This window comes from Podarcis tiliguerta (genome assembly GCF_965153285.1).
Source record: "Podarcis tiliguerta genome assembly, chromosome: 17".
Classification (NCBI taxonomy): Eukaryota; Metazoa; Chordata; class Lepidosauria; order Squamata; family Lacertidae; genus Podarcis; species Podarcis tiliguerta.
The window spans coordinates 11,550,457-11,570,771 of record NC_139550.1 but is presented as its reverse complement, the minus strand read 5'-3'; the positions used below and the strand labels follow the sequence as shown (position 1 = coordinate 11,570,771).

At 40.6% G+C, this 20,315-nt stretch overlaps 1 long non-coding RNA gene across 1 annotated transcript; it reads left to right on the top strand.

Annotated features, from left to right (window-relative positions):
- The first annotated feature begins 10,895 nt into the window (after positions 1 to 10,895).
- Positions 10,896 to 19,441, top strand: LOC310667937. The gene is made up of 4 exons (XR_014506452.1): positions 10,896 to 11,455; positions 12,876 to 12,945; positions 18,520 to 18,745; positions 19,285 to 19,441. It is a non-coding gene; the product is annotated as an uncharacterized lncRNA (long non-coding RNA).
- Positions 19,442 to 20,315: the final 874 nt, after the last annotated feature.

The following is a 20,315-nucleotide window of genomic DNA, read 5'->3' as shown; positions in this document are numbered from 1 at the left end:
TAACCCAGAAATATTACCTCGGGCTAAGAACTTTGCTTCAGGATGAGAACAGAAATCGTGCTCCGGCGGTGCAGCGGCAGCAGGAGGCCCTATTAGCTAAAGTGGTTCTTCAGGTTAAGAACAGTTTCAGGTTAAGAACGGACCTCTGGAACAAATTAAGTATTTAACCTGAGGTACCACTGTAGAGACAAAACTTGTGAATTAAAGCATGCACACATGAGTGGCCATTTCTCCGCACAAAAGACACGAGTTTTAATTGTTTTTACCTGCTTGAATTTTATCTTATTATTATGGGAGTAAACAGGCATGTGATACACAAAAGTCATGCCTGTACCCTTTTAAGGTGGAATGGAACTCTATCCTAACAGGCGGATCATCTATGCTGTTAAATGAAGTGTCCGCTGGCTGGGCTATCTCTCTCTATGCTTCTTCTAACCCTTCGTAACTTGGCAGCTCATCAGTCTCTGCCTCATTATCTCCCTCACAGCTTGGCTGTAATTCTTTCTTTTTTTTAATATACATTTTTATTAATTTTTTAACATATCATTTCCAACAGTCATTTAACATAACTTCTTATCTTATACAATATTTTAGACCTCCGTCAACAACCGCTGAAGATTTTCCGTTCCTTATCACTTGTTCTGCATTTCTTAGTTTCTCTATTACTCTGGTGCACTCAGCGTCGGGTCAGGGAAAGCGCTTTGCTGCAGTAAGAGCGCTCCCAATCACGGTTACGGGGCTAAAAAGACGGGGGAGCGAGGGCGACGCAAACCCTGAAGAGGTCTGAGAGGAGGTTCCAGACTGAAGAAAACAGATCCAAGCAGCGCATAAAGGGGTTTTCTGCCGTTCCGGCACAAAAAGTGGAGGAAGGTGGAAGAACTCAGCGCACAAAGATCGCACGCCCGACCGTGAAACGTCCTTTAGACCTGAATGAGAAGGCACCAGGCTGCTCCAAACTAAAAACTGTAAAATTAAGAGTACTCCTGAAGCAGGAAGGCAAAAACGCTGGCTTAAATTAAAATAAAAGGAGCACAGACTAACTTTATACTATAAAGGACAGTAAAGCTAATGGAGAGAGGAGCTTCAGCGTTCTGAGACTTACCAAGTTGTGGAAAAAAAAGCCCTGTAAAGAGGCAGAAAATAAAAACTGAGGCATACTGAGTACCTGCTTCTGCAGGGGGACGTTCTGTTGAGAGGTACAAGGAGCTGAAATAACAAGCAGCAGCAGCGGTGACAACAAAGCAGTGGCCATTAAGAGGTGATCAGCGTTAAACAAAGGGTGAGTGGAAAAGAAAAAGGAGGGGGAGGAACGTGGAGGAGACAGTGGAAAAGAGAAGGAATGGAGAAGATTTGAAGACCAGGCAGAGGTGGGAAGATAAGGATTAAGATAAGGAAGTGAAAGGGAAGAAGAAGAGATATAGGAAGGGAGAGAAAGAAGGAGGAAAAAGAAGGGAAAAGACGGTAATAAGGAAGAAAGCAGTTGGCGAAAATGGCGCTGGGGGGGGAAGTGTGAGTCATTGCCCTCAGAAGGGAAAAAGCCGGAAGAAGAATAGTGGCGGAAACAGTCACTGCAACAAAGAGAGGACAGAGAAACAAAACAAGAAGGACCACCTCACAAGTAAATTGGAAAATCGCGCCACCTAGTGGCGGAAAATAAAATTACTCCCACAATTTAAAAAAAACGCTGCTAAGACACAGGCTTGAAGCATAACCATAAAGAAAATTCGCTATACATGAAAGGATACCTGAAATACCAAGTTCAGCTTCTAGAAAATAAGTGCTTAAGACGGATGTTAAGTACTGTGAAGGAATTTTTCTCTGACAACTGCCAAAATAATTAAAATAAAACAAAATATTTAACTAAATTTATATTAAAACTTTGATTTTTTTTTTTTGATTTTTTTAAAAATATTTGAGATGAACTGGTAATGATATAGTGGAAACCACTGGAATCTTAACTGACTTTCAATCCCAACAGATGGAATAAAAGGACCAAATCATAGACTATAAACAGAGCATTTTCAAAGTTTTAGGAATATATATATTCTTGACTGAAATAAAGACATCTAGACCAGAGCTAAAAGGAAGAAGACAATTATGGCTTCTAAAAAATACCAAACTATACTGACATCTGGGTCGGGTCTACAAGTGAGAAGACAATCAACAGCTGAAACAGACCCCAATGCTGACATAAAAGATCTTATAATGGGGATGGAAAAGAGCCTGAATGATAAGCTGGACATATTAGCTGGTAACATCCAACAAAACTCAAAGCTAATAATAGACTTAACAACACAAATAAGTGACCTCTCACTTAAAAATAAAGAACTGGATAAATCTGTACAAGAACTTAAGAGTAAATCCACCAAACAAGAGGAAATGACGAAGAAATTGCAAATTGAAAATAAGGACATTAAAAAGTCACAAGAGTCAACGAAGGAAGAAATTAACGACTTAAAGAGAACTCATGAAGAGCTGTTAGATGATTTATCATTGATGGAGATGCGTCAGAAGGAGATGGTCCTCCGCTTCCGAGGCGTACCACAAACTTACGATGAACAAATTCAAGAGAAACTATCACAGGAGATTGCAAACTGGTTGGGAGTAGAAGTAGAAGAGATGCTATTGGATATTGATAAAATTTTCAGGATCAAATCAGAAAGATCGGACACTTATAAAGGGCCAGGAGATTGCTTAATCTTTTTCAACTCAAGACTTTTAAAGGACAAAATATTACATCAAAAAGGACAAGCAAAGTTAATAATAGAAGATAGGCCTATCAAAATATTCAAAGAAATTCCAAAAAGAATTTTGAAGAAAAGGCAGAATTATAAGACAGTAACAGAAGCACTCAAGAAGAATTCGATTAGATTCCGGTGGGAATTCCCTGAGGGCATCACCTTCACATACAAGGACAGAAGAAAAACTTTTAGATCAGTAGACGAGCTGGGAAAATTCTGGAGGAAGTATAAAAAAGAACTAACTGGAGATCCGACATTGGACCGAGAGGAGGCAACGCAGACACCATAAGAAGCATAGAGAGTCAAGCGGACATCAGGGGGGGGGGGGAGAGATTGGAAGAAACATAATATCAAAATTCTAAAAATTTGTGAGTCTTTTTCTTTTTCTTTTCTTTTCTTTTATTTACTCAATGAAACCTTTGTAGATAATAAATAAAGATTAATGAACCTAAAAATTATATCTTGGAATGTTAACGGTTTAAATGATAAGAGGAAGAGAAATAAAATAGGACATGTATTGAGGAAAGAACAATGGGATATCATATGCTTGCAGGAGACCCATGTGACTAGAAATCACAGAAGGGTTTTAGAAAACAAGAGATTGGGTCAAGAATTTATATCCTCAGATGTGAAAAAGAAAAGGGGAATTGTGATCTATGTGAACCCTAAACTAGACGCAAAAAAAATCTTTAAGGATGATGAAGGTAGATTATTAGGGGTAAAAATAACAAAAGGTAAAGAACATTTAATTATAGTAGGAGTTTATGCACCGAATGGTAACAAAACAGAATTCTTCAGGAAAGTAGAAGCTAATTTACTGGAATTTATAGAAGAGGAAATTATTCTGATGGGAGACCTAAATGGTGTCACATCAATAGAATTAGATAGGACAGAGAGGGAAAGAAAATCAAAAAAAGGCAGACTCCCAGATACCTTCTTTCAGATGGTAGAAAACTTAAATTTGATTGACACATGGAGATATAAAAACCCAGGAGAAAGACAGTATACACATTTCTCGGAAGTTAAAAAATCAGCCGGCAGAATTGACAGCATATGGGTATCAAATAATTTAACAATTAAAATTAAAAAAGCAGAAATACAGACCAAAATTATTACAGATCACAACCCAGTCACATTAGAATTAAAGGAATACAAGAAAACTAATAAAAGATGGAGACTTAATGAAAGAATATTAAATGACGAAAAGATTGTGAAAAAAGCGCAAGAACTAATGAAAGAATTTTTTGAATTAAATAAAGAACAGGATACAGACATCAGGACAATATGGGATGCAAGTAAAGCTTTCATAAGAGGCTTTTACATACAACAAAGTGCAATAAGGAAAAGAATCAGAGAGCAAAAACTAGAACAAATAAGGAAAGAAATAGGAATAAATGAAAAATTATTAACAAAACAACCAAAAAATGAACTAATAAACCAAAAACTAAAAATATTACAAACCCAGGCTTCAGCAATATTAAATAGTGAAATTGAGGATAATATTAAATGGATGAAACAAAGGTCGTTCGAATTTGCAAATAAACCCGGAAAGATGCTAGCCTGGCAATTGAAAAAAAGACAAAAGGAAAAACTGATTGATAAAATAGTGGAAGAAGGGAGAACTTTAGATAATCCTGAAGAAGTCAAAAAGTGCTTTATAAAATATTATAACAAGCTATATAAAGCAGGAAATGAGACAGAGGATGAAATAAAAGAGTATTTATATGGAAAGGATATACCTAAAATTAAGAAAGAAAAGATTCAAGATCTAAACTCCCCAATAACCACGACAGAGCTTCACCAAGCGATAATTAAGATGAAACTGGGAAAATCCCCAGGTCCAGATGGTCTTACCGCAATACATTACAAAAAATTAGAGGAACCATTATTATCACCTATGAAGACACTCTTAAATAGAATACTAGAAGACGGGAAGATTCCCAACACCTGGAAACAGGCTCACATAGTAGTAATCCCAAAACAAGGACGAAATAAAGAGTTTATAACCAATTATAGACCAATATCATTACTAAATAATGATTATAAGATCTATGCACAAATATTGGCAACAAGATTAAAGACAGTTTTGCAGGATTGCATAAATAAAGAGCAGGCAGGGTTCTTGCCAGGCAGGAAAATGAGTGATAATATAAGAACAGTGGTTGATATGATCGAGTATTTAGACATGAAACCGAGTAAGAAGGTAGCCTTTGTTTTTGTGGACGCGGAAAAGGCGTTTGATAAAGTATCATGGAAATTTCTAAAAATATTATTAGACCAGATGGACATGGGGGACCAAATTACAAGAGGGCTAAAAGCAATTTATGAACAACAAGAAGCAAATATAATAATAAATAATGACACAACTGATTATTTTAAAATACAGAAGGGCACCAGACAAGGGTGCCCACTCTCACCGTTATTATTCATTTTGGTTTTGGAAATATTAAATCAAGAAATCAGACTGGATCAAGAAATAAATGGAATATCCCTAGGAGAGAAAATATACAAAATAAGGGCATTTGCAGATGATTTAGTCTTAATGGTGGAAAACCCAAAGGAAAGTATAGCAAAGGCTCTAGAAAAAATGGGAAACTTTGGAAGGGTCTCAGGTTTTGCTTTGAATAAAGAAAAAACGAAACTAATGGTAAAAAACATGGGAGATCAAGAGAAAAAGGAACTGGTAGAAAAATTTGGATTACAAATTGTAAAAAAAGTGAAATATCTAGGAATACAAATAACAATGAAAAATATAAATTTGTTTGAAGATAATTATAAAAAAAACTGGGAAGAAACAAAAAGAGAAATGGAAACTTGGACAAGATTGAATTTAACACTCTGGGGTAGAATTTCGGCTATTAAAATGAATATTTTACCAAAGTTCTTGTTCCTTTTTCAAATGATTCCCATAATATGTAAAGATGATTGTTTCAAAAAATGGAAAACGGACCTAACAAAGTTTATATGGCAAGGCAAAAAGCCACGGATCAAATATAAATTACTAACCGACATAAAAGAGAGGGGAGGTTTTGGACTCCCAGACCTGAGACTATATCACGATGCGGCATGCTTTACTTGGATCAAGGATTGGATCAAATTGGATAACAGTGACATTTTGGATTTGGAGGGATGGGACAATAGATATGGTTGGCATGCATATCTAATTTATAACAAAGTGGCAGTACATAAAGATTTCCTAAACCACGTAATTAGAAATGCATTGTACAAGGTCTGGGTGAGATATAAAAGGTTGTTAGAACCGAAAACCCCATGGTGGGTCTCACCATTAGAAGTAACATCTGTTAAAAAGAAAAATACTATAGGGAAAATGGCGACATACCAGCAACTCCTAAAGGAAGAACAGGGCCAAATAAAATTAAGACCATATGAAGAGGTGACCCAATACTGTACTACATGGTTTCAATATCACCAAATTGCACAAATATTCAATCAGGATAAAATAATAGGATTTGAGAAAGATGAATCAAAATTACAAAAAGTATTATTACAAAACTCCAAAAAAAAAATATCCAAAATGTATAATTTTTTATTAGAATGGGAATTAAAGGATGAAGAAGTAAAAGAAGTTATGATCAAATGGGCATGTGATATAGGATATGCGATTCGGCTAGAACAATGGGAGAAATTATGGAAATATGATATTAAGTTCACAGCATGTTACACAATAAGAGAAAACTTTATGAAAATGGTGTACCAATGGTACTTAACTCCAGTAAAATTGGCTAAAATTTATAAATTAAATTCGAATACCTGTTGGAGATGTAAAAAAGAAACAGGAACAATGTTTCACATGTGGTGGGAATGCCGACCTATTAAACAATTCTGGAACGAAATTTACGAAGAACTCAAAAAGATGTTTAAAATATCTTTCAGTAAAAAACCAGAGGCATTCCTTTTAGGATTAATTACAAACGATATTCCCGAAAATCAAAGGAAAGTATTCCTTTATGCAACAACAGCTGCCAGGATGCTTATAGCAAAAAACTGGAAAGGGAGGAAAATTCCATCAGTGAAAGATTGGCAAATTAAATTTTGTGAATACATAAATCTGGCAAGACTCACAGCATTTATAAGGGGACAATCGGACCAGAAATTATTAAAAGAATGGGGTTGTGCAAAAGAGTATATGAAAAAACATTGTTCTGGAGTAAGTGTATTGGTATGTAGTGAATGATGCTTTACAGGGTTAAAGGGGAAAAAAATGGTGTATATATATACATACATATATATATATATATATATATGCAGGTTTTGGTGTCCTCGGGTGTCTTCCCGTGTAAAAGTTGGGGTGTCTAGGCGACGTTTCGACGAGGTCTCACTCGTCATCTTCAGGCTGGTGCTTTCGGCTTCTTGTTACTGGAACAGAGCAGGATCTCAGTGTTTGAGTTCCTATAAATACTGTTGAGGAGGTGTGGTGTATAGCCTCCAATGTTCTGGGCAGAGAGGAGGTTCCCAGGCTAGTGTGCCTTTTCTTCTTTTGTTCCTTAATTACTTGAGAGATATCTTGAGTGATTTCTTGAGTGATTTCCTGAATCCCACTTAGGTGGGTCATTAGGTGTGGATTAGTTGCTAAAGCCTTCGTGTCTTGAACTCTTGAACTTTGTGAAGAGTTTTTCTGAGAAGATGGCTGTACTGCACTTGGTTGTGCTCTGGCTTGGCTTCGTGTATAGGGGCGAGCTGTGGTTTTGTGGCCTGTGCCAGCCAGATCTGTGTAGGGATTGCAGGGGGGTGCAGCATCCGGAGGTGCCACCCTGGTTTGGTTACTGGATGGTGTCTGTAATTTATCTGTGGAGAGGGTCTGGGTTTGGGTCTGGTGTGGTTGATTGGTGATGGCGTTCTTCCTTATATCAAGGGCACTACAGATAAAATTAGCAAAATCCTCCATAAACACAATATCAAAACAGCCTTTTGCACCAACCAAAAAATAGCCAATATCCTCAGAAACCCCAAGGATAAAATTCAGTTGGAAAACCAAGGGGTCTATGAAATACCCTGCAAAGTCTGCCCAGCCACGTACATTGGACAAACAAACAGACGAATAAATGCACGGATCGCAGAACACAAGAATGCCGTCAAAAAAGAAGAAAAAACTTCCTCTCTTTTCCAACACATGAAAGAAACAGGACACGAAATTAATTTTGCAGATTCCAAATTGCTCTTTAACATGGAACATCACCACAAGAGAATAATCATGGAAGCCATCGAGATAGAGAAACACCCTCACAACATGAACAAGCGTGACGACACATCCCGCTTGCCAGACATCTGGAAATTAGCCCTCCCCACAAAATCTGACACCAGATCCAGAGGCACACAGAACGCCATCACCAATCAACCACACCAGACCCAAACCCAGACCCTCTCCACAGATAAATTACAGACACCATCCAGTAACCAAACCAGGGTGGCACCTCCGGATGCTGCACCCCCCTGCAATCCCTACACAGATCTGGCTGGCACAGGCCACAAAACCACAGCTCGCCCCTATACACGAAGCCAAGCCAGAGCACAACCAAGTGCAGTACAGCCATCTTCTCAGAAAAACTCTTCACAAAGTTCAAGAGTTCAAGACACGAAGGCTTTAGCAACTAATCCACACCTAATGACCCACCTAAGTGGGATTCAGGAAATCACTCAAGAAATCACTCAAGATATCTCTCAAGTAATTAAGGAACAAAAGAAGAAAAGGCACACTAGCCTGGGAACCTCCTCTCTGCCCAGAACATTGGAGGCTATACACCACACCTCCTCAACAGTATTTATAGGAACTCAAACACTGAGATCCTGCTCTGTTCCAGTAACAAGAAGCCGAAAGCACCAGCCTGAAGATGACGAGTGAGACCTCGTCGAAACGTCGCCTAGACACCCCAACTTTTACACGGGAAGACACCCGAGGACACCAAAACCTGCATTCCTGTACCCGTGAAAATCTACGAAAGCAAATATATATATATATATATATATAGTATAAAGATGAAAGTAATTTAACCAGACACAACAATACAGTAAGAGTAAATTTACTGAGGTTTTAGAACAAAGAAAGGAAGTCAATATGTGTAAATGTACGTAATGATATGGTTTTTTTTTCTTGTAAATGTGTGCTTTTTTGTTTTCGTTTGGTTCTGTTTTGTTTCCCCTTTTTCTGGTTTTTTGTGTATGTTCCGTTTTGTTTGTTTGTATAGTATTTTTTTGGATTCAATGTTCGTAATTTTTGTTATGATTTTGCATTGAAAAAAAATAAAGCATTTAATAAAAAAGCAAAAAAAAAAATAAAAAATAATTCTCTCCATAGTCTTCCTTGCAATATTTCACATAATCCTCCTTACAGAACTTCTTGCAGTCCTGCTAACGTAATCTCTTTATTACAATTGCTTTTCAAATAGTTCAAGTATTTACTCCAGTCTTCTAAGAATCTCTGGTCCCGCAGGTTTCGAATCCTTCCTGTTAATTTATCTAATTCTCAAGAGTCTCCTCTCCTCCTCTTCGGCGATCAGCCTTCTTTATGGTCCAGCTCTCACTTCCATACATCACTACTGGGAAAACCATAGCTTTTACTATACAGACCTGTATTGGCAAGGTGATGTCTCTACTTTTTAAGATGCTGTCTAGGTTTGTCATTGCAGTTCACATTAAACCATAGTTAAACCACATGCTACTCCTGCCACTCCTGTTGGTGCCAGAAACGAAGCCATAGTTTGGCTTAGAGTTATGTCTGTGTATGCTGTGGCGGCTAGAACCCTGACTGCGAAAAATTGGAAAAAAAGAAATAATTCCAACAAAACAAGAATGGCAAGAAAAACTATTTACCGGTAGTTACGTCGAACTGGCAAGATTGACAGATGCGATCAGAGGTCACAGCAAACAAAAATTTCAAGAAGATTGGAAGAAATATAGTGATTACCAGAAAAGGCAATGCCCACAAATTACTACTTGGACTTGTTTTAATTAACTTTTGCAAATTGATTTATGGTTAGAATATAAATAATTAAATGGAAATATAAAGAGAGTTAAAAAGAAGATAAAAGGAAGCAGATTATTATGGTTGATAACAGACCCATATAGAGGATGAAGGAAGTAATCAAAGAAAATGGATTTGAAATTTAGTTAAAATATACTGTCCATTAGTGTATTTTTCAGGTACAGTACACTTTTATTTTTGTTATGGTTCTTTTTGTTAATATTGCTATTCCATTTTTGTTTTTCCTTTGTTTTTCCTTTTTATTTGTTATATAATGTCTCTGTGTTATGTTTGTTTGTCTGCACATAAAATAAATAACATTTAAATTTAAGAAAGAAAAAAAGACTTATGTCTGAATCCAGGCCTGTAGTTTGTTTCTCACAAAATACAGCCATATCTTGATTGCTGAACACCTTGGAACTTGTATGTTTCAGCTCCCGAATGATCGAAAACCGGAAATGAGTGCTCTGGTTTTCAGACGATTTTTGGAAGCTGAATGTCCAGCGTGGCTTCCACGTCTTCTGATTGGCTGCAGGACACTCCTGTGGCCAACTGGAAGCCGCGTCTTGGTTTTCGAACAGTTCTGGAAGTCAAACGGACTCCTGGAACGCATTCTGTTCGAGAACCAAGCTACGACTGTACTTTGGTCAGTCAAAAACAAATCTTAATTGCTGCTTAGGGCTTGTTTAGAGACATCACCTTGCCAACAAAGGTCCATATAGTTAAAGCTATGGTTTTCCCAGTAGTGATGCATAAAAGTGAGTGCTGGACCATAAAGAAGGCTGATCGCCGAAGAATTGATGCTTTTGAATTATGGTGCTGGAGGAGACTCTTGAGAGTCCCATGGACTGCAAGAAGATCAAACCTTTCCATTCTTAAGGAAATCAGCCCTGAGTGCTCACTGGAAGGACAGATCCTGAAGCTGAGGCCCCAATACTTTGGCCACCTCATGAGAAGAGAAGACTCCCTGGAAAAGACCCTGATGTTGGGAAAGATGGAGGGCACAAGGAGAAGGGGACGACAGAGGATGAGATGGTTGGACAGTGTTCTCGAAGCTACCAGCATGAGTTTGACCAAACTGCAGGAGGCAGTGGAAGACAGGAGTGCCTGGCGTGCTCTGGTCCATGGGGTCACGAAGAGTCGGACACGACTAAACGACTAAACAACAACAACAGGGCTTGTTTGGAGAGAAAGAAAACCACAAAGGCAGCTTCAGGCATAAAGCTAGCCCAAACCATGGTTTTACTCCTGGCTGCTCAGCAACAGAGCCAGAAGCAAGTGAGGGAGAAGCAAAGTACGTGAAATTTTTAGCAGTGTGCACTTTTAAACCATAAAGCTGATGTCCCCTTAATTCCTTTTTGCCTCCCCAGCCCCCCCACTGCACCAAATAAGCACCAATTTGCCATAGAAAATGGCTGCGCTGGGGAATATCTAAGATAAATATCTCTTATAGTGCTGATCTTGGGCCCTTGTGAAAAAGCCTCTCCTTTGAGGGGGCGGGACTGAATACAATGGTCCTTGCAGTCTCCAAAATATTTCAGAACAGATGATTTTAAAGGTATTGCATGCGCATTTAGAAACAGATTAAGCTGAAATGTTCTAATCCCAGAAGATGTTTGGCGGGATTTCCCACCTAATCCCAGGAAGCATCTGAGCATATATAACTGCTGCAGATACATCACAGGTATCAAGCCAAGAGAGAAGTCCAAGCTGCTAAATGAAGACCAATAAAAAGGTAAGCAATAATACTTGCACTGATATGTGTTTTGTGTCTTTGTCTGTACTTTTATGGTAAACAGGAATAATAGGTAGGTTGAAAAGTAAGACGAGAGCCAGCTTGCAAAATCTAAACTGCCTTAAGCTCCTTGAGTTCAGTGGAAGTAGCATCTCCTGAGCTTTCACATCAAAATTGAATGACTTGTTGTGACTTAGCACTCCATTTCTATAATTTCTATAATTCTGATGTCCTGTAAAATGTGTGTGCTCTCTACTCTTATCAGTTTGCATAGTTAGTGATGGTCATTAAATACATGGTGCTTTATTATTATTTTTTGTAAACCACACTAAGAACATGTGACCGAAGGACAGTATTAAAATAGCTATAACCAATAAATTAAAAAATGAGCATTTACTCCTCTTTCTTTCAATAGCATCCTCCTAATACCCAAACGAAAGCAGCTACATGAGATCTGCTTATTGTGAATAAGTTCACAGAGTCCAGGACTGTCTCCCCTGAGAGGCAGAAATTCCAAATTCTCTGGAATCTTTCCTAATTTACCTGTGCTCTTTTTTTAAAATCAGAGATGCCAGAAGGCGAGCCTGGAATTGCTCACATGCAAGGTCTGGGCTTTACCCTTGAACGATGGCCTCCCCCTAATAAAACTGGACAAGCACAACCCAAATTAAATCTTGACTTTGGATCCTGTCCACGTTTTCATACTGGATTCAGGATCTAAGGTTATGGTATGGGTGTTCTGAATGCCACTGGGTACCCACCCAGGCTTGTTGACTGTAATATGGTTGGAAAATCTCCAGGTGAATTATTTGAAGAGCAACTGTAATCAACAAATTACGCTAGTAGGACTACAAGAAGTTTTGAAAGGAGAAATATACGAAGTGTTACAAAGTAGAAAAAGATAGAGATATTGGTTATGAGTTTGAAATGCAATAGGGAAAATAAGAAATGCACACTAAGAGATTAGATTGGAAAATTTCCAGACAGGACTGATGGAAGTCAAAAAAACTGAATAAGATGTAAAAGTATGTTTAATTATTGTTGAAAATGGTATGTTAGAAAGCATATATATATATATATATATATATATATATATATATATATATGGAAAATATCCAGGTGAAACTACAGCTGGTGAAAGAGATTTATTAAATATTGCTAGGACCACCAATTATAGGTAACAACAACAACAACAACAACAACAACAACTTTGGGAGTGAGATAGATGCCACATACCCAGAATGTTCTGGTCAAATCCAGCCACTTTGTTCACTTCCATTCTACATCATTTCTTAATTCTTGCCCCTGCCCGTTCGTTCTCCTCTCTCTCGCAGTCCACGTGTGAATACCTAAGTTCAATTTTAGTAACGCTAGCATTCAGTGTTGACTCTATGAGATTGTTTTTGCTCATTGCTCTTAGGGATCAAACAAGCAGAATGAAGACTCTGATCCTTCTTGCCTGCCTTCTGGCCCTCACTGCTCATTTTGAGGTAGGCATCGAGAGTTACCATTAAATTGCAGCAAGGGCGGGGAAGTGGGGCTTAGGCGAAGGTCAGGCAGCAGCGGCATGTGGCAGTGGTGGGCAAAGGCTGGGCGGTAGTGGTGGCAGGCTGCGGCGGCAGGGGGCAGTGGTGGCAGAGGATGGAGGCTGGGTGCCCACAACAATTTTTTTTTGTGGGTGTCAGGGGCCCCTGGAGTTGGCGCCTGTGTGGCCCATTTTTGCAGTTCTGGGCAGGCAGCAGAAATGGTAGACTGGCTGATCACATGCTGGCTTGCATTTGGCTAGGAGAGTTGCATGTTTGGATAAACGGTACGATTGATGATGAACTTTGACTTGCCATAAAGGGCTCTTTATATCTACAAATGAAGTAATGGCATAGGAAGAGTGAAGTATTTTTATTTATTTATTTAATTAATTCACGATGGGAATAAGCACAGAGTTAAATGTCAGTGTTTGTAAAAAAGCAAAAAAAGAGGGAAAGGGTTCTGACCTCCCTTTTTCTCTTCAGTCTCCTTGTCAGCACAAAAGGAGTCCACGAGAATATCCTTGCAGAGTTTTATTCTTAAGTCTTTGTGCAAAACACAACTGAACAACTATACACACCAGCACCAATCAACCAACCAACTCAAACACCAGCCACAGCACAAACTAACATTTCTCACTATATATATACAACCTGCTGTAGGCTGCTGAGTCATGCTGACCCAGCTTTATTCGCATTAAAGAAACAGCGGCCATTTTAGCCGTGACACCCCTTCTGTTTCTTAAATGCGAAACACCCCAACAGAAACAATACATACATGCATTATATACATAAACCCAGTTTTGTCATCAATTCATTATGGCATGTTGCTGGCAAAGGCTTGGTAAACAAATCAGCAATATTATCTTGTGACTGACAATACTCCAGTTTGATCACCCCATTCTGTACACAATCTCTCACATTCGCATGACGGATAGCAATATGTTTTGATGCGGATTTCATTATTTCCGAGCCCGCTAATGCAATGCACGATTGGCTATCTTCATACACTTGGATAGGCAAATCTACTTTACAATCTAGATCTTTTAGTATCTGTAAAAACCACATGATTTCATTGCATGCTAGCGATAGGCTCCCATATTCTGCCTCACAGGATGAGGTCGCAACAAATCCTTGTTTCTTTGACCTCCATCCAATTATGGAATTGGCAAACATCATGACCATTCCACTTGTAGATTTTCTGGTAGCTACACAGCTTCCCCAGTCCGCATCAACAAATACTTCTAGTTTTTCATCTTGTGTACTAGATATCTTTAAACATACATTTAATGTCCCCTTTAGATATCTGATAAGCCTTTTCAAAGCACACCAATCAGCAGTACTGGGTTTAGATACACGTTGGCTCAGAACATTTGTAGCACATGCAATGTCTGGCCTTGACCACTGGCTTAAATACAACAGTGATCCTATTTTTGAGTGATACAACTCAGGCTGATCAAATTCATCATCACACACTGTCTTTGGGAAATCTGGTGTCATGGGAGTCTGGACTGGCTTGCAGTTTTCCATGCCAAACTGCTCTATCAAATGAAGAATTTTCTCTTTCTGGCTCAATAGGAAGCTTCCATCTGCTTCCTGCCTTACTTCTACTCCCAAGTAATTGCTTACAGGCCCTAAGGCTTTAAGCTTAAACCTCTTTTCCAGTTGGCTTGTGAGCTTCTGGATCTCATCTGTGGAACTCCCTGCTACAAGCAAATCATCAACAAAGACTAAGAGCATTAGATATTTGTTGCCTGTCCCTTTGGTGTACAGGCATGGATCAGCCACACTCCTTTTAAAACCAAGTTTTACAAGGGCTTCATTTAAACACTGGTTCCAACACCTTCCACTTTGTTTGAGACCGTAAACAGCCTTTTTCAAACGCCAGACTGCACCATTCCCCTCTTCAAAACCAGGGGGTTGTCTCATTAACACTTCATGGTCTAAATTTGCATGAAGATATGCAGCATCAACATCAAAATGGTGCACTGCTAGTTGTCTTACAGCAGCAATGGAAAGCATTAAACGAAAAGTTTCACTCTTTACAGTGGGAGAAAACACTTCATCATAACTCTCCCCTTTAATCTGAGTGAACCCTCTGGCTACTAATCTGGCTCGAAAACGTGGTTCCCCAGATGCAAGGGTTTTCCTTTTGTAAACCCACTTGCATGACACCACTCTGCCACCAGGTGGCGGCATTATGACCTCAAACACCTTGTTACGTTTAAAAGACTCCATTTCTTCTTTCATAGCTTGTTCCCACAAAGCACGTTCCCCAGGGGGTAAGTCTAAGACTTCATTATAACTTTGTGGTTCCACACAACTCACATTGCATACTCTCACTCCTCCTAGGGTCAAACGCTGAGGAGGTACACCCTTGTTTGAACGCTGGGAGTGTCTAGGCACAACTACTTCTTCTTCCCCCCTTATCTCTGGCTCTTCTTCCTCTTCCTCTAGAGAAGAAGTATTATCTATTGCCACATCCTTTGGGGAAATCTGTGCCTCCTCCTCATCCTGCTCCTGTGTTGCCAATGGCTGAGAAGAAGCCTCTTCTCTTACTTGCAGGGGCAGTAGGCAATCTGGGTTGGCATGGATCGCAGTCCATCTGTCCTGGTCAGCGAAGTCTGCACTTCGTGACAGAACCAAGCGTCCTGGGCGTAAATTGAAACGCCACCCTTTGCCATAGGACTGATATCCCACAAACCGCAGTTTCTGCGCTCTAGCGCCCCCTTTCTGGCGCTGAGCTTTGGGAATATTTACATGTGCCCAAGAACCCCAGTTATGGAGCATTTTCCACTCTGGTTCTTTCCCAAACAATACACGATAAGGTATATCTTTTATAGAGCTTGACCAGGTTCTATTAATCAAAAAGTTCGCTGTGAGAAAAGCCTCGCCCCACAGCCTATGGTTGTGACCCAATCCTGCATCCACTAGCAGGCAGTCCTTTACTGACTGTATTACAGCCCCACGTCTTTCACACAGACCATTTTCAGCAGGGCTATAAGGGTTAGTCAAGCGATGAGTGATCCCCTTACGTCGCAACCATGTCCCAAATTGTTTGTTCAGAAATTCTCCGCCCCTATCTGTTTGCAGCTGCACAACAGGGCGAGCGAAGAGCTTTTCAGCTTGGGCAACCCATTCTCTGAATGTGGGGAAACATTCAGATTTCTGCTTTAACAAAAACAGCCAACTAAAACGTGATTTATCATCTATTACCAGAAAAGCATATCTGGCGCCCCCTTCAGTCTTCTGTGGGAAAGGGCCTATCACGTCACAATGGACAAGTTCTAAAACCTCTTTAGATACTCTGTCACTTTTAGAAGCCACAGGCTTCCTCTTAGATTTGGCCATTTTACATACATTGCAATCTAGGAAACAGTTACAGCTATTTACTTTTAGGTTCTTGCACACCTTTTGCATTTCTGAAAGCACACGGAAATTGGCGTGACCCAGTTTTCTGTGCAGTTCATGTACACACCCCTTATGAACTGGCAAATTATCCTGAACCACCTGGGCTGCTTTAACAGGCTTGTCCTGCATTACATATAACCCATTTTCCAACTTTGCATGGCCACATACCTGAGTTCCATTCTTTATCAGACAGCCATCCTGTGTGAACTTAACACTATACCCTGCTTTAATCAAACAGCTTACAGACAGCAAACAATAGTCCAAACTGCTGACAAACAGAGTCTCTGGTAGAGTAGTGTTCAAGCATTGCAGGAAACATGTTCCCTGGCCATCAATCTTGCTTCTACGACCATCAGCAAGATAGATGGAGTCTTTTCCATCAGCTGGCTTCCCCAGGGTCTTAAAGTCCTCCCGATTGTTGCAGATAATCCTGCTGCTCCCAGAGTCCAGCAACCATGTTCCTCGAGGTATCTTTCTCTCCTCTCGAGAAAATGCAGACACAAACTGAGCAGAACGCGTGTTCTTCTTTCCTGAAGAGAACCCCTTCTGCTTACATTTCTGCATCGATTGCTGTCTCTGCTCCACGTCGTCTCCTGGAAGTCTTGCCCTGCATTGACGTTGGAGATGCCCGGGTTGGTTGCATCTATAGCACCTCCTCACCGCCATGGCCAAGTCCAAACCTTGGTGTTGCTCCATTGGCAGATTCTGCTGCTGGCCCCCTTTGCTGTAACTCCTCCGCTCTTGGAGTTCAGCCTGTCTATCTGACCTTCTTTCTGCTTCTTCGGTCAATCTTCCAACCACATACTCAAGGGTCAGATCTCGGGGACGCATACTCTCCATGCTGTTAATCACGGGCAACCAGCTTTCAGGCAAACTTGAAAGGATAATGTAGGTTTGGTCAGTCTCATCATAACGCTTACCTCTCTGCTGTAGTTGAAGAAACAGAGATTTCAGCGTTTGGAGATGAGTTGCCAAACTCTCACCTTCTTTCATAACAGTCCTGAACAGCCTTCTGGTCAGAGAAATTATAGTTCCAGCAGTTTCTCTGACATGCATTGCCCTTAATAAATTCCAGCACTCAAACGCTGTGCTGGCATTTGCTACATGCAATAACTGAGAGTTGCTCAAACACAGCATAATTTGGGCACGGGCCCTTTCATCTAGCCGTTTTTTCTCAGCAGTGTCCCGTCTCAAAACCTCAGTTTCAACACAGTCCCATAGTCCATCTCTCCTTAACAACTGCTGCATTTTAATTGACCAACTCAGCCAGTTGCTCTCTGAGAGAAGTTCAAAAGGGATGCCTCCCCCAATATTTACAACTTGGGAAGACTGGAAATCTGCCATCTCTGCTGGTGCTTGCTGAGCCCCTTCTGTGGGGTCTCCAGCAATCTCTCCTGACTCTCTCTTTAGAGTCCAACTGGATGGTCCTGGCTGGCACTCACCGGCTTCTAGCTGCTGCCTCTGTTGACCCTCAGGTCCCGCCTGGCTCCGCAACTGGTGTAGCCGCTCTGTGAGTCACCTACTGTGGTCCTCTAGCAGTTCAAACTGTTCCAGTAGCCGACACTGAGTGCTTTGCTGATCCTCAGATCCTAGCCGCTCCAGCGTCACTGCAGACAGTTACAGCTTGCCACCAACTGCTCCAACGCACAGCCACTGGCTCCAGGCACCACCAGGACTCACCAGCTCCCTGCTGAGATGGTGTCAGTCGTTTTGCACTCTGCACATGCTCAGAAACACTGGGCCCATAACCTGTCAGTGTTTGTAAAAAAGCAAAAAAAGAGGGAAAGGGTTCTGACCTCCCTTTTTCTCTTCAGTCTCCTTGTCGGCACAAAAGGAGTCCACGAGAATATCCTTGCAGAGTTTTATTCTTAAGTCTTTGTGCAAAACACAACTGAACAACTATACACACCAGCACCAATCAACCAACCAACTCAAACACCAGCCACAGCACAAACTAACATTTCTCACTATATATATACAACCTGCTGTAGGCTGCTGAGTCATGCTGACCCAGCTTTATTCGCATTAAAGAAACAGCGGCCATTTTAGCCGTGACATTAAATACATTTATGTTTACCAATGTCTATGTCAACTCTCCATTGTTCTTCTCTGTCTCCTCTGTCCTCCCAGGCTAGCAAGAGTGGAAGTGGAAGCAACGAAAGAAGGTATTGGAGAGGCTTCCGTCCACAGCCAGCCTACTTCCCTTCCTATGCAAGGAATCCATACTTTCCCTTCCCTTCCTATGCAAGGAATCCATACTTTGCACAAGGGCCTTATGGATACCCCTCACAGAATCCATATTTCTCACAACCACAGTATTATTATGTCTTTCTCCCTGTCAACGCTACCGGTTGAGGTAAGTGTCCATTAAAATAGTAGTAAAGGATTGAGTTTTCTGCCGCTCCGCTAGGGACCAGGTGAGCTGGGCTGTTTTGAGCAGTCATTCAGTGACTGCTTGCAATGAAGGTTCAAGCCCAGCTTCTATCTTTTTCACTGAAGAACTTGGATTCATGACTTCATGAATGGTTTCTAGGACAAAACCCTAAACATTTTGTAAACAGTTTTTGGTGGTTGTATATCTGACTGGGCTAGCCCTCCCATGAGGCAAGGTGAGGTGACCGCCTCAGGCAGCAGTATCCCCAAAGGCAACAGATCCCAGTGTAGATCTTTACCCTCCTCTGTTCCTGATGTAGATCTTCATCCACTGATGTAGATCTTCACTGATCTTCTACACAAAATCAAGTGGTGATTCTCTGGCTAAACCAGTATAAAAATAGCAGGCTCTGTTTGGTTTGTGTCTGTGTGTGAATGTGTTCTGAATAACCTGAAGCTGAAAAGAGCTTTTTCCACCCTTATGGATTTGATTATTACCGATTTGTTCTTTTCAATTAACAGGTCTCTCTGAGATACGTTCTTCAAGACGGGCTCTCTAAGAAACAATTTCCTTCTGTTGCCACGAATCACCTGATATAATGCATGATACAAGATTTAAATTTCTGGAAAAAATTATGCTTTGAAATATATTCCTTTGAATAAATATGTCCAGCATCTACTTATGTTTCCTGTGGGTTGTTTCTTCCTTTCTCTCTCTTCCCTGTCAGGGCCGGCCCCAGACATTTTGGCGCCTGAGGCAAATCAGAAATTAGAAACCTCCCATAGGAGTCAATTCCTAAGAGCTGAGGAGACTTTGCACCCCCTATAAAATATTTGAGGGGGCCAGCCCTCCAAGTTGATGGGTACTGACATTCAAATGGTGTGGGTGCACTGCATCATGTGATCAATAATGTTGGGCAGTGCTTACCTCCCCCCCCTGCAATATTTTATTCAAGTTGGCACCCCTGAACCCTCCCAATTGTAGTTTGCTAAATGTACTTTTTATATACTGTTGAGGCTCCTCAGACCCCACCACCCTGATGCTGCACCTCTTGCTTCCCCCTTGTTTCCAATGCTGATCTTCTCTTGGGGAATACAGCGGAACCTCGGTTTTCGAGCGTCTCGGAAGCCAAACAATTCAGAACCTGAACGCCGAAAACCAGGACGTAGTTGCTTCCATTTATTAACGTGCCTCGGAAGTCAAATGGCTTCCAAAGTGCATTTTTCATTCTCTCCCCCATTGACTTTGCAGCCAGCCCATTGATCCTCGGTTTTCAAATATTTTGGAAGCCAACGGTCTTCCAGAATGGATTGCGTTCGAAAACCAAGGTTCCACCATATTGGAAATGTGGGGAGAGAAGGTCAGCATCAGAAACAAGGGCAGGGAGAGAGAGAGAGAACCCGTGCTTTTATTTTCTAAAAAAAAATGTTTAGGGGTACTCTCATTTTCCTATTCAATATTGAAATACTGCCCCTCAATGAGGCCAAACTTAGAGTCACAAAATGTTTCGGTGTATGCATCCCCCTGCGTCCCCCCAGAAAAAAAAGCACTG